Source organism: Cervus elaphus, chromosome 4 (assembly GCF_910594005.1).
Source record: "Cervus elaphus chromosome 4, mCerEla1.1, whole genome shotgun sequence".
In the NCBI taxonomy this organism is placed as follows: Eukaryota; Metazoa; Chordata; class Mammalia; order Artiodactyla; family Cervidae; genus Cervus; species Cervus elaphus.
The window spans coordinates 12,605,890-12,618,980 of record NC_057818.1 but is presented as its reverse complement, the minus strand read 5'-3'; the positions used below and the strand labels follow the sequence as shown (position 1 = coordinate 12,618,980).

The 13,091-nt window shown below is 51.8% G+C and overlaps 1 protein-coding gene across 1 annotated transcript in view; it reads right to left on the bottom strand.

Moving 5' to 3' along the window:
• CRISPLD2 (cysteine rich secretory protein LCCL domain containing 2) overlaps positions 1 to 8,218 on the bottom strand; it is a 65,678-nt gene extending 57,460 nt beyond the window's left edge. The window contains exon 1 of the mRNA XM_043898199.1: positions 8,064 to 8,218. The gene's annotated coding sequence lies outside the window, so the exon portion shown is untranslated. The remainder of the gene's footprint in view (positions 1 to 8,063) is intronic.
• Between the last annotated feature and the right edge of the window lie 4,873 nt (positions 8,219 to 13,091).

Here is a 13,091-nt window from a genome sequence, read left to right as displayed (position 1 = left end):
TTACAGATGAGGAAACTAAGGCTCAACGCAGACGAGCAACTTGCTCACAGTCGTGCAGAATGCCTGCAGACGACGGCAAAGAGCCTGCCACACTCTGACTCCCTGCCTGCCTTGCCCTCGAAAATATCAGGGCAGTTCTGACTTGCGCCCCCATGTCAGCAAGAGCCCCCATAGCTAGCCCCAAAGGCAGGGGCATCAGGGCTCCAAGCTCCCTCAGGAGCACAAAGGAGAACTCAGAATGTGAGTGAGGCTGAAGGCAGAGCGGAGTCAGACCCACAAACCACCCAGAAATTCCAGGAATGAAGTGGCGGCTGGGAGGAGGGGGGCGGGACACCCCAGCCTGTCTCGGGCAGATCCCAGGGCTGGGAAGAGTGGCTGGGTAAGTAAGTACCAGACACGCTGAGGGCGGGGATCTCTCTCCTCCACGGGAGCCAGTTTTCCTTAAACCCTTCTCAACAGAATTAGGGAAAGACCATGGAGGACTGTCCCTTCCTTTGTCAACTGCTCTGCCCCCAACCCCACAAAGACGGACAGTAGGCTTAACAAAAAAGGCCACCCCCACGGGCACCTTCTTCCCTCCTGTCCCCTCAGCAAAAGATATGTCCTTATGGGATACACAGGGCAACGACTCGGTACGTTTAACTGAATATAATATATAAAACCCATTCAGTTTTTTAAATACTATGCAGAGAACATACACAATTCTGAACGAAAAGAGCACACTTACTCAACAAACATTTGCTTAATCTACTCTGTGCAGAAAAAAAAAGAACGAAAAAACAGGTTTGTTCAATGCAAGCCAAGATAATATATGAGAAGCCACTTTAAAGTGACTGGATAATAAATTAATATACTCTTCAAATACCCAGTACATGACGCCTGGGGCCCTTTTCTCCCTTCTGGAAGACATGTGGATGTTTCCTTGGAAACAATGCTCCCAGAAAGCTTTAGATAAATGGCAGGAAACCTCCAGCTCCCAAAAACAAGAAATCAAGGACTCCCAGGAGACAGTGAGGAAAAGTGTGGACAGTGGGTCAAACCCGGTTCGAATCCTGACTCTATGACATAAACCTGGGGGCTGCCCAGAAGGTCCCTCAATCCCTCGGAGTCACCAGTTCCTCCCGGACAAAACAAAGTACTGAGTTTCTCCCAGGGCTGGGGGAGAATTTGCAGATTGTGGAAATAGTGGTTCTAAGGAGCCCAAAGGCAGAGTCCCGAGACTCACAGGTGTTCAATGAGTATTTCTTTCCCCGCTCCTTGAGGGTGAAACCAGCCATCCCAGATACCTTTGCTCCAGGCTACGGTGCGGGCAGCACCAGGGCTATCCTCCCACCTGAAATGTATGAGTCACTGGTGTCAGGTGGTACCTGCAAGGATGAGTCACAGCCTTGAACAGAACTCAAGCATTCTATATAGCACCAGACTATGGAATCTGCACGCAGCCTCTCAGGGGGAAATCCCCAGGGCAAGCCCTCAGGTGGCCAGGGAGTGCCTGGGGTATGCAGTGAGCAAAACTCGGTCCCCAGGAGTGGGGCACAGTGGGGGTGGGGGGGCGGTTGGCGGGCATCACGGCAAGCTGGAGGAAGACAGCCTGGGACACCGGAGGTGAGGGTGGACAGAGGTAGGGGCAGTGACCACTCTGGCTGAGGTGAACTCCAGGCAGCGGGAACCTCAAGGACAAAGGCTCTGAGACGGTCACTGTCTCGGCCTGGACAAGAAGGGTCAGAGCAGTGTGACTGGGAAAAAGAGGGTCACAGAGGCAAGCAGGGCCAGGCAACCTGGGGCCTCAAGGGCCTTGACAAAGAGTGTTGATTTTACTCTAAATGCAAAGCGGAGTGGGGGGTGGGGGTGTGTCTGTGTGTGAGTGTGTGTGCGCGCGTGCGCGCACGCACTTCAGGTGCAGAGCAGATGAAGCCAATGGTGACAGGGTCTGATTTATGCTCTGAGAACCAGGCAGATGCAGCTCTGCAGATGGAGCTCACAGACGGAACGCTGAACTAAAGAGGCCAGACTTCAGTGATGAAACATCCATGCTGCCCTTGATGTAAAGTTCAAAACCAGGCAAAACCAACCTACCCCAACAGAAGTGCAGAAATGGTTCCCCTCGGGGGTGGGGCTGTGGGAGGGGCCTGAGGGGTAGTCCGGCTCTGTCGCGTTGGGGCCCCGAGTCTGCGCGTGCCCGTGCGCACTTGGAGAAAACGCCATCCCCCTGTGCACGAATGCATGTGCTTTCTTCTCTAGCATGTTGAACTTTAATAAAAAGTTTAAGAGAAGAGTTAAAGAGGCTCTGGCTTCTGTTGGAAGAATGCCTCCACAGAAGCAGGAGAAGAGTACTGTGCAAGAGAAAACCCTCCAGGCTCTCCCCTGAATATCAGCGCTGAGACAAGTTCGGGCCCTGGTCTCCGACAGCCCTTCGAAGTGAACCTGAAGGTGCTGGAGCCCAGAGAAAGCAATGTGCGGCCGGGGCCTCCCACCTGGGCCAGACAGCTACTCTGCCAGACAGGGCCCGGTTCATCCTGGTCTGAGAGGGCACTTTGTCCAGCGATGCCAAAGCTGAAAATATCTCAGTCCCCGGGAAGACCGTCCTTGACGGTTCCCGGGAATAAACAGTGTTTTTAAAGCAGCCAGTGCTTCCCCACCATGAGAACAGACTGGCTGTGTTGGGAGCCGGCTTGGGGGCGGGATGGAGAGACGCAGTGGACATGTACGGGCACACAGATGTATTTTGAATGCTGGAGAGGAAACAGCCCATTCTTTCAGAGGGGCCGCTTAGGGGTCACCAACAGACGGACTTCACAAGCTCCTGGGCACACGGTCTAAACACAGCTGAAGGAAAAGGCTGGAACCCTCAGGACACTTGCTCAAGCCCTAGAGCGATGGGCACCAGCAAACCTAGCGTCATTCCGGAAGAAAGGCCTAGAAACACACCAACAACTTGCTCTCAGGGGCCTCGGCTCTGGTCAGAAGACGTCATTCTAGCTCCCAAGCCACTGGCTCTATCCCTGCCACGGGACTTCTCTGTGCTCACACGAGGTCCTGTAAACAGAACCTTCTGCCCCAATCAGCCAGTCCCGCCCACCCCATTCTGGGGCCCCTGCCCAGGGAAAGTCTTCCAGGCTTTCCCAGGCAGTGGGTCCCACCCTGGAGCCTGCACCAGAAAGTGCTGGAAGTCGCGCTAAAGCACAGATTGCTGGCCCCACCCCCACAGCTTTTGGAGGTCTGCAGTGGAGCTGAGAATTGGCATTCTGACAGCTCCCCTGGGTGCCGCTGCTGGCCCTGGGACCTCACTTTGAGAACCACTGCTCTAGGTGGTACCAGCCTCTCAAATCTCCCCATGCTGTACCTTAGTCTGGTGTTTCCCAAACTCCAGCCCTTGGCACACCCGCTTCCCCAAGCTTTGCCCACCTTCCTACCATCTCCCTGTTCTAGTTCATATTTCTTATTTTTATTTGTTGGTTCTCTTTGGGAGTTCAAAGAAATTTATATTAAAAAGGGAACCTTCAGAACTTCCTGGTGGTCCAGTGGTTGAGACTCTGCACTTCCAATGCCGGGGACACAGTGACCCCTGGTTGAGAACTAAGCCCACATGCTGTGCAGGGCGGCCAAAATTAAAAAAAAAAAAAAGTGGGGAGGAGGGACCTTCTATGATCAGCATGTGCAGAGAACCTGATCCCTTCTGCTGTGAACAGAGGCAGGAGTGAAATGAACCTCGATGAAAATGGAGCAGAGCTGGGACCAGAGGTTTCATTGTAGAGGGCGCTCTGTCTTTGTTGTAAAGGGAGGTCAGTTTTGTAAACGGTGGGTTGCTGCCGGGTCAGCACACAGGTTCAGTCACCTTGGGGACAGGCCCAGATGGGCTTCACACACTGTGGGGGACACCGATCATCCCACCGTGACCTGCTCTCAGGTATGAAGGCCACACCGTGACTCCCCTGTGCCCTGCAGCTCAGAGCAGGAAATCCAAACTCAGCACAGCTGACCCCATCAGTGGGCAGGTCCCTCTCCCAGCATACCCCCCAATGTCCCACCCACCCACTGTCACCTTCCCTGCCAGGAACACCACCTCTTTGCTCTAAAAGGACTTCTGTGTGTGCATGCTAAGTCACTTTAGTCATGTCTGACTCTTTGCGACCCCATGGACTGTAGCCCACCAGGCTCCTCTGTCCATGGGATTCTCCAGGCAAGAATACTGGAGTGGGTTGCCATGCTCTCTTCAAGGAAATCTTCTCAACACAGGGATCGAACCCAAGTCTCCTGCGTCTCCTTTTACCACTGAGCCACCAGTAAAAGAACTTCTAGGATCTTATCAAATCAGCTGCAGCAGTTGCCAGCTGGATGCCAGTCCCCAGTTCTAGAGAGATCCAGGAATTTTCAATCCAAAAGAACATCAGGGAGGGTCCATTCTGGGACCACTTGACTACAAACAAAATGAAAGGTGGATTCTTTTTCCTTCCAGGATTTTACCATTCTGCACTCACAGTAGGAAATGATCCAGAAACTTGGACTGAAAATGTGGTATTTCATAATTTATAATATTTTTTTAAAATGATGGTCCAAAAGTTGCATAATCCTCATTAGGACTTTTCTTTTTTCCCTTGAATTTGTGGTTTTTTCCTAAGCTGACGCAGCACTTGGGGCAATCAGAGAAGATAAATTTCCCTGGGGCTGGACCACGAGAAACTGTCTGTCCCCACAATCTCGGGTTGGGGGGGTTTGTCTATCACCAAGTACCCACAAATGCACAGCCTGGGGTACAAGATGTTCCCCAGGACAACATCTCTGACAGGAATCTCTGCCAGTTGCTCTCCGGGGTGAGGGGTGGGGAAATACTGTGAACACTTCCCCCAAAACACCCAGACGCCCCATTCTCTATGCTCGTGGCAGAGGGCCTTGATTCCTTCTGGAAGGAGATGATCTCAGTTGATGCCTCTTCAAGACGAAAGTCAAGAAAAAGGGACACATGATCCTTAATAAGGTAAAAATAAGGTTACCATGGGATCCACCTATTCTACTCATAGGGGTAGAACCAAAACAACTGAAAATGGGTGTAAAAATAAAAGTGTACACAGATGCCAACAGCAGCATCATGCGCAACAGCCAAAAGGGGGAAATGGCCCAGACTCCCAGCAGTGGATGAGAGGGTCAGCGAAGGATGGTCTCTTCTGCCCACACCACGGAAGAGTATTCGACCACAAAAAAGTGTGCAGCAGTGACACAGGCTCCAACATGAATGAACCTTGACCATGTTATGCTCAGTGAGAGATGCCAGACACAGAAAGTCACATACCAGATGATTTCTCTTACACAAAACGTCCAGAATTAAGCAAATCCAGAGAGACAGAAAGCAGATGAGCAGTTGCCAGGGGCTGAGGAGGACAGAATGGGGAGTGACTGTTGATACTGGTTGTGAGGTTTCCTTTCGGAGTGATGAAAACGTCCTGGAATTAGACAGTGTTGATAGTTTCACAACACTGCTAATGTACTAGATGCCACGAAACTGTGTACTTTAAAATGATAAACCTCATGTTATTAGTATTTTATAACACTAAAATCATTTTTTTCCAAGGGGGGAAAAAAAAGAGCATAACTGGTCCTACCAACCACTACCCAGAGCAGCCTGACCCTCCCTGTTTCAGAACAGAGTGTGCTCCCCTTAGGACTTTACGAGGGGCTCCAGATCCCTATTGTAGTCAGCTCAGTGAACTGAAGACGAAATGAAATGACGCCTGTGTTGTATTTTCCTTTCTTGACAAGCCATCAGCCCCTTTGAGTGATGCTGGGTTTACACATCTGGGACTGATCAAAAACCAGTGAGTCTGCAAAAAAAGGAGGGGAGAAAGGCTTCCTAGGTTGGGAGTAAGCAGACACAGAGGCACCTCCCATACATAGTAAATTACTCTGGTGACAGAGAAAAGAAATGTTCCAGCTCCCACGAGGCCAAAGAGGTCAGCATTCAGAGGTCCTGCCTTTAAGAGCCAGTTTTCAAATGCAACCTACAGAAAAACCCAGGTATCCAATGTGGGGTCTCTGAGTGAGGGATGAAGTGCAGGGGTCTTCAGAGGCCCATGCTCCGCTCCTGAGGCCCCAGCCCCTCCCCGTCCAGCCAACTCTCCTTGGCAGTCCAGAGGCAGGGCTGTGGGAGCAGCTGGCATTGCTCTGGGTTCCCCAGCAGGGCCCCTGCATACTGATGCAGGTACCTGTCGGCAGAGTGGATCCCAAGCCTCCATGTCACTGTCCCCTCTCTAGCCCCACCCCTAGTCAGAGCCGGGGAATTCAGACCCCACACGGCAGAAGCCTTGCCCAGAAGCAAGCTCTGAGCTGACAGTCATGTGGCCAGTCATCGGACCGGCATCTTTTTCCAGGATCTGAGGGAGGACCCGGCTAGGATGGCAGCTCTCCCCGACCCTGCCCATGTCATGCTGGGTACATGCCTTCATCACTCGGAGCCTCAATTTCCTCCTTGTAAAAAGGAGAACAGTCCAGCTCACAAAGAAGTCAGTGGGATGGGTCATCCATGTAAAACCCCAGGCATGTCTGACCCACAGTAAGCGCCAGATGAATGTCAGCTACTGAAAGGATTACAAACGCGATCATTACTATTTCTACTCCTATTTTTTGAGAGACTGTAAAAATCAAGATCACTCTTTTCATTCTCTTTCCTGACTGCATCGTCAGGGATGGGCTGGGCCCAACTCTGCTAACTGTGTTTTACCTGGAGGCCCTCTCAAACAAAATGATCCCTCAGATTTGAAGGTCAGGTTCAGAGGTGGAGTTAGCTATTGAACAGAGAAGTATCTTAAAGGAGGCAGGACTCAGCCCTTAAGTGTCAAGGTTAAGTGCAGACAGATAGACCTGAGGTGACAGCATCACACACAACCACCAAGTGCACAAAACAATAGGCCCAAGAGTTCCCCTCTGGATCTTTTTGGGGAAGGGGGCATGCCTTTCATCCTGTCCTTCACATCCTGGCCTCTCATCTGTCAGGTTCTAGCCCTAGATGCCCTGACCCTTCTGGGGAAGGCAGGCTCACCCTAATCTGCCAGGGCAAGGAGCCCAAAGGCTCAAAGTGGAAACTCACAAGCCCGCTCTTGGTTGGAAGGTGAGCTGAGCATCTGTCAACTCCCAGATGCTTCCCTTGACCAGAGCAGTAACTCACCTTCCAGCTAACAGACACCCAATTCAAACTGGACTTCGATGAGCTGGCATTAGCCAGCTGGCTCGTCCACCAGCCCAGCCCTTTTGAGGGAGGCTCTGAGTCTCTAGTGCTCGGGGGCTGGCCTTGGCTCTTCCACTGGGGGTCGCAAATCTCCCAGACCCCAGAGCTGAGCCCTCAGCTGCCAGCGGTTCCCCCCACCAGAAGTTTATACAGATGTCTACTCTGGCTGAAGAAACCCAGGAACTCTTCCCAAACCTGTAGGAACTGGACATGTGCCACGCCCGGACACATCCACAGCCTTATGGGGCTTTGAAGGCAGACAGAACTGGGTCCCAGCCTCCGCTCTGCCTGGACACTTCACCTCCCTGACCCTCGGTGCCTGCCTCTGAAACAGGGCAAGAGGAAGACTCCCTGGAAGGTTGGTCGCAAACACTACCATAAAGGGGCGTGGCTTTGTAAACTGCCCAACAGAATACACACGCCGCTAGGATCACCTCAGCCTCCACACGTGGGCAGAACACATTCAAACTCCTGCCACATGCTCTCCATTTATTGACGCCCACTGTGTACACAGGGATGCAACAGATGCTGGCGAACTGCACAGGGAAGGCAAGAGTACACACAGCCTCAGGGCGCACGATTCTGTGGTCAGACCGGCTTTGAGTCCCAGCTCCCTAGCTTCTAGTACGTGAGGTCTCAGACAACTTGCCCTCGCTGAGACTCAGTTTCTCCATCTGCGTAAGGGCATGCCGCCGAGCACGGTTCTAAAATGCAGGAGGCGTGCACAGCTAACTTGCCTGCACACAGTAAACCCTAAGAGATTACATCTGCTCTGGTTATTCCAGCTCCTAGGAGATTGAGGGGGTGGAGAGCACGGTGCAGAGAGAGGAATCTAAGGCACACTCACCTCCCTCCGCAGGCCTCAACCACCTCCTCGCCGGCGTCTCCTGCGTGGAGTGGCGGCAACAGCAGCACAAGCACAGAGGACGCAGCCGGCAGGTCGCGGGATAAGGCACTCTCGGGTCGCCGAGGGATGCAGTGGGTCGGAGGACCGTACGCGCAGCCTCTTGTAGGCTGCCCGGACCCAGGGGCCACGCCCCCGGCGGCCCTAATAGGGTCGCGCCGCCGTGGCCCCGCCCCCCCAGCCCCCCCCCCCCCCGCCTCCTATCCCCACCGGCCCCGCCCCTCCCGGCCTCGCCCCACCTAAGAGCCTGGCAGACTCCGGGCGGCGCTGGCGTCTCGGGTCGGGGGCGTCGCAGGGAGGGCAGGACCACCCGCGTCCTAAGAACTCGGCTTGAGAAAAGGAGGACACGCTCAGTTTCCTCATCATGACCATAAAAATAGCGTTTCCATTGAGAACTTAACGGTGCACCCAGCGCGGTGCCAAGCACTTTCCACCAGGGGTTTGCAAATTTACCAAATTCCACTTCTCTGCGCCTCAACTGGAAAATGGAAAAAGAGAAGCTACCTCCTGGGGACTGGTGTAGGTCCCATCAACTAGGGTGTAGAATACACTTGCTAAATTTATCCCCATCCTCTACACCTGGATAGAAAACTTCACTCTTGCCATCCAGACACACATATACACATAGACACACACGTTCCCAATATGCAAATGAAGACAGGAAGATGTTACTGGATGAATGCAGTAAAGCTGAGGCCCAGGCTAATCCTTAATCGTCATAATTTCAGTATACGTTCACAGGAATCCATTGAGATGGAAATGACCCCATTTCACAGATCACACAACTGAGGCTTGGAGGAGAGAGTGCCCCAAGTCCCTAGCTAGCAGTGCAGGTAAACACTTCAGTGAATTTAGAGCCAGAAGAAATCACCTTTGAGAGATGTGGCCAAGATCCTGGTCAGTAGGGGAAGAAAGCAAGGCCACAGGAGCTAAAGGACTCCCTGATGCTCCCCACTCTTAATGTGGACCTACTGTGTGTGGGTGGTGCTGGTGCCCAAAGGAGCCTGTCCTCACCACGCTGCTTATTCCTGCATGAAGACACCGAATCACTCAGTATCAGCTTTTCCCCAGCAGCCCCATCCAGTCACTCTGCACCCGCCCCTGCGCTATACAGAAGTGAGCAGGCACAGACACGTCCCTCTGGGACTGGGATCTGAATCTGGAGTGTCAATGGTTCAGAGCACTTGGCTGTTGGGGGGGGGGGGGGGCGGGGGCAGGTGGCGCGAGAGGATGGGGTAAATATAAGGGAAGAACCTCAGTGATTGGCCAGGCATGTGTGACTAGGATTCAGAAAGCTGGAAACTCTTGAAGACTTAGGTGCAGCTCAAATGCAATTTAAAAAAAAGTTATTTTTTTAACTCATTTTATTTTCATCTTTTACTTTTCTTCCTTTTCTCAGTTTTTGAAGCACCATTCTCAGCTCAACACTTATTCATTCAATACTTATTAAGCCCCTACTATGTGTCAAGCTGTGTCCCAAGCACTGGGCATTTAGTGGTAAGCAAAACAGACTGCTTCATAACGAGCATCCTTGGTGTGACAAAGGGCAGATCCAAGGGGAAGAGAGAGCTATATTTCTGACAGATGCCTCTCAGTGTACCCAGCCTCATACCCATCATCCTGGCAACGCCCCCTGCTCCCAACAGCCCTCTGAAGCTGGTGCTACCACCATCAAGAAACTGAGTACAGAGAGTGTAAGGAGCTTTCCCAAGGTTGAACAGCTCCCCAGTGGAGGTACTAGGATTTGTTCTTTTGTTCGCTTTTTCACTGGAGGAGAAATTTTATTTTACATTTACAATTTCAATTAAACTTTGGTTGAACAGCGACACTGCACCTGAGCCTCGGGAACACAGGGCAGCTTTCTAAAAGCCTCACTACTCCCCTCCCACGCTGGTTCCCTGCTCGCAGGCCCGCTCCCACCTACCACAAGGAACTGGGATTTCAACTCACGCTTGCACCATCACCTGCTGCCACCCTGTGCACCATTAACCCTGGGGCTCGGGGAGTGGGACGAAGCGGCCCCTGCCTCAGCAGAGGGGAAGAGAAGCGGCTCAGACTGATTTCTCACGGGCCCAGCATTCGGGTGGGGGTGCGGATGGGGGTGGTCAACAACGAAACATCTAGTTTGGCTGACTCGGGCCTCCCCCTCCTCTGGCAGCTGCTCTGTGGGCTCCTCGCTAGTTCTGGATGGCTCTGGGGACACCATCCCCAGCTCAGGTGTTCTAGGGGTGCCGTTAGCAGACCTGCAACCTGAGGGCACCTCTCTACAATGTCACCCCCAAGCCGAGGTGCCAACTCCTGTCCAGAATGGCTGCCACTGCCCCGCCCCCTGCAGCAAGGAACTGCCAACACCCACCTCCTCCACTCCCTGCTTCTCCTTTCCTCTCCCTCTGTGGGCTCCTCTGCATTTGTGCACCTGCTTCTTGTCTGCCCAGAGCTGCCTGCTGACTTCTGGCAAGCACTCACGCCCAAGACCTTGGCCCCTAAACCAAGTGGCCTGAGGGGAACAGGGAGCTGGATGCACCACAGTGTGAACCCACTAGACATTTCTCAGCAACTTCATTTCTCTTTAACATCTCAGTGGGGCTAACATTTCTCCAACAGGATGTTAGGGTTACTGCTGCTCTGTAACAAGCCATCCCAAAAGATACTGGCTTAAAACAACCATTTTCCTTGATACAAATGAACTTACTTACAAAACAAAAACAGACTCACAGACTTCAGAGAACAAGCTTATGATTGCCAGGGGGAAGGATGGAGAGAAGGGATACTTAGGGAGTTTGTGGCTGACATGTACACACTGCTATATTTAAAATGGATAACCAACAAGGACCTACTATACAGCACAGGGAACTCTGCTTAATGTTATGTGGCAGTCTGAATGCCAGGGGAGCTTGGAGAATGTATACTTGTATATGTATGCCTGAGTCCCTTCATTGTTCACCTGAAACTATCACAACATTGTTATTCAGCTATGCTCCAATGCAGAATTAAAAGTTTAAAAAAAAAAGTTAAACATAAAGAAAAAAGCACTGTGCTCATGGTTTTGCAGGTCAGGAATGTGGGATGGGCTCTGCTGGATGGTTCTTCCTTGCCTCATCGAGTGCCTTCAGTCAGATGCTGGCTGGGCTGCAGACACTGGAAGGTCCCACCTGGCTGGATACCCAAGCTGAGTCATTCTTGTGGTAGGAGCTCCATGCGGCCTTTCCAGGTAGTCAGACTTTTTACTTCCCCCAGAGCAAGCCTCCCAAGAGAACTAGGCAAAAGATGCAGGACCTTTGATGGCCTGGCGGTGGAATTCACAGAACGTCACTGCTCCCGCACCCTTGGTCAAAGCACAGAAGAGAGGGCACAGACCACACTTTTCAACAGGTACAGATCAGAGAATCTGCAGGCTTGTTTTAAATCCTCCCCAGATTTTAAAACAGATCTGACAGGGAATTCCCTGGTGGTCCAGGGATTAAGACTCTGCTCTCACTACGTTAGGCCTCAGTTCGATCCCTGGTTGGGGAACAAAGATCCCAAAGGCCATGAGGTGTGGCCAAATCAATTAATTAAAAGAACAGACACAATACGTGAAAGCACATAAACAGTACCTGGCACCAAGCAGACATTCAGTGAAAGATAACTGATCCTTCTTAGGGGAAGGAGGGTCTAGATGGACGAGTTTGAATCCTGGCTCCACTGGCTCTGTGTCTTTGCTCAAGTCACCTGACCTCTCTGAGCTGCAATCCCCTCCCAGGCTGGCTCACCCAAGGGGCAGTTTGAGCCCAGGTCTGTAGCTCTCCAGAACCAGCAGGGCTGAGTTCAAATCCTGGCTCCTCCACCTCCAGGCCTGGCCTTTGTTCAGCTTCCCGTCTGTAACATGGGAACATGGGGTGATCATAACAGCATCTTTCTCTGCCAAGGCTGCCATGAGCATTAAATGGTTAATATACGGAAACGAGTCAGACAGGGTCTGGCGCTTAGCAAGTATTAGTTAATATTACTGTTATTAGGGTCAATAGAGTACAGAGGGAGAGGTTTGATTTCCATCAAATTTTCCATCATTGTGCAATCTAGACTTTGATTTCCAAAAAATTGCATTTCAATTTGAATAAAATGGTCAGCATTTAAATAAAATGTCATGAGCAATGTGGACTCCTGGGAGGTCCTGGATGAGAAAAAATTGAGAGGCACCCAAGGGTCCTCTCGGGAAGGGACTTGTCACATACATCCGTGGGAATCCCAGCAAAGGAGCCTATGTGTCACCCAGGCAGGAGTTAAGTCATGGAGACTTTGAGACCAAGGAAAAGGCCGTCTGGTCATAATGAAGCCCAGGTTGGAAAAAGGAACGCTTGGGCCTGGAGAGGTTCCATCCTCTTGTCTGCTCGCTCTCTCAGAACCAAGGTGGGCTGATGCGAGGACCACACACATCTGCAGAATGGAGGGGTTTGCAGATGGCCATGAAAATTTAATCACCCACAGCAAAGATCAAAGTCTCTCTTTCCTCTCTCTTGAGGTGGCTGCCATAGAACTGATGGGTCTTGAACTCACACCAATGTCTTCTTACCAGTTGTTTTCATTGGAGTCTCCTTGAGCTGGACACCAAGCGCCAGGGTTGGGGAGTTCCAGCTTCTCATTTGTTCCTGCCACACCCATTTAGCAGCTGCACAAAGCCACTGAGCCTCAATTCAGCATCAAAGACCTCTAACAACTTGAGTCAAGGAGACATGGGGGTACCATTTTGTGATGGGCATTAGTTTAGAAAGAAGAACCAAAAAAGTGGGAAAGATGGTGACCCCTCTGTGTTGACAGGTGCCAGTCGTGTGGTCCTCTGGGATCTCGGTGGGGTGGGTTTGCTTGACTTGTTGGAGAGGAAGGGCCCAAGGGTGATTTCCACATCTTATGTTCGCAGGTGACTCTTGGCGGGGTTGTGAATCTAGGGGAAGATCTCGAGCAACTGAAGCGGCATGTGACAGAAACCCACTT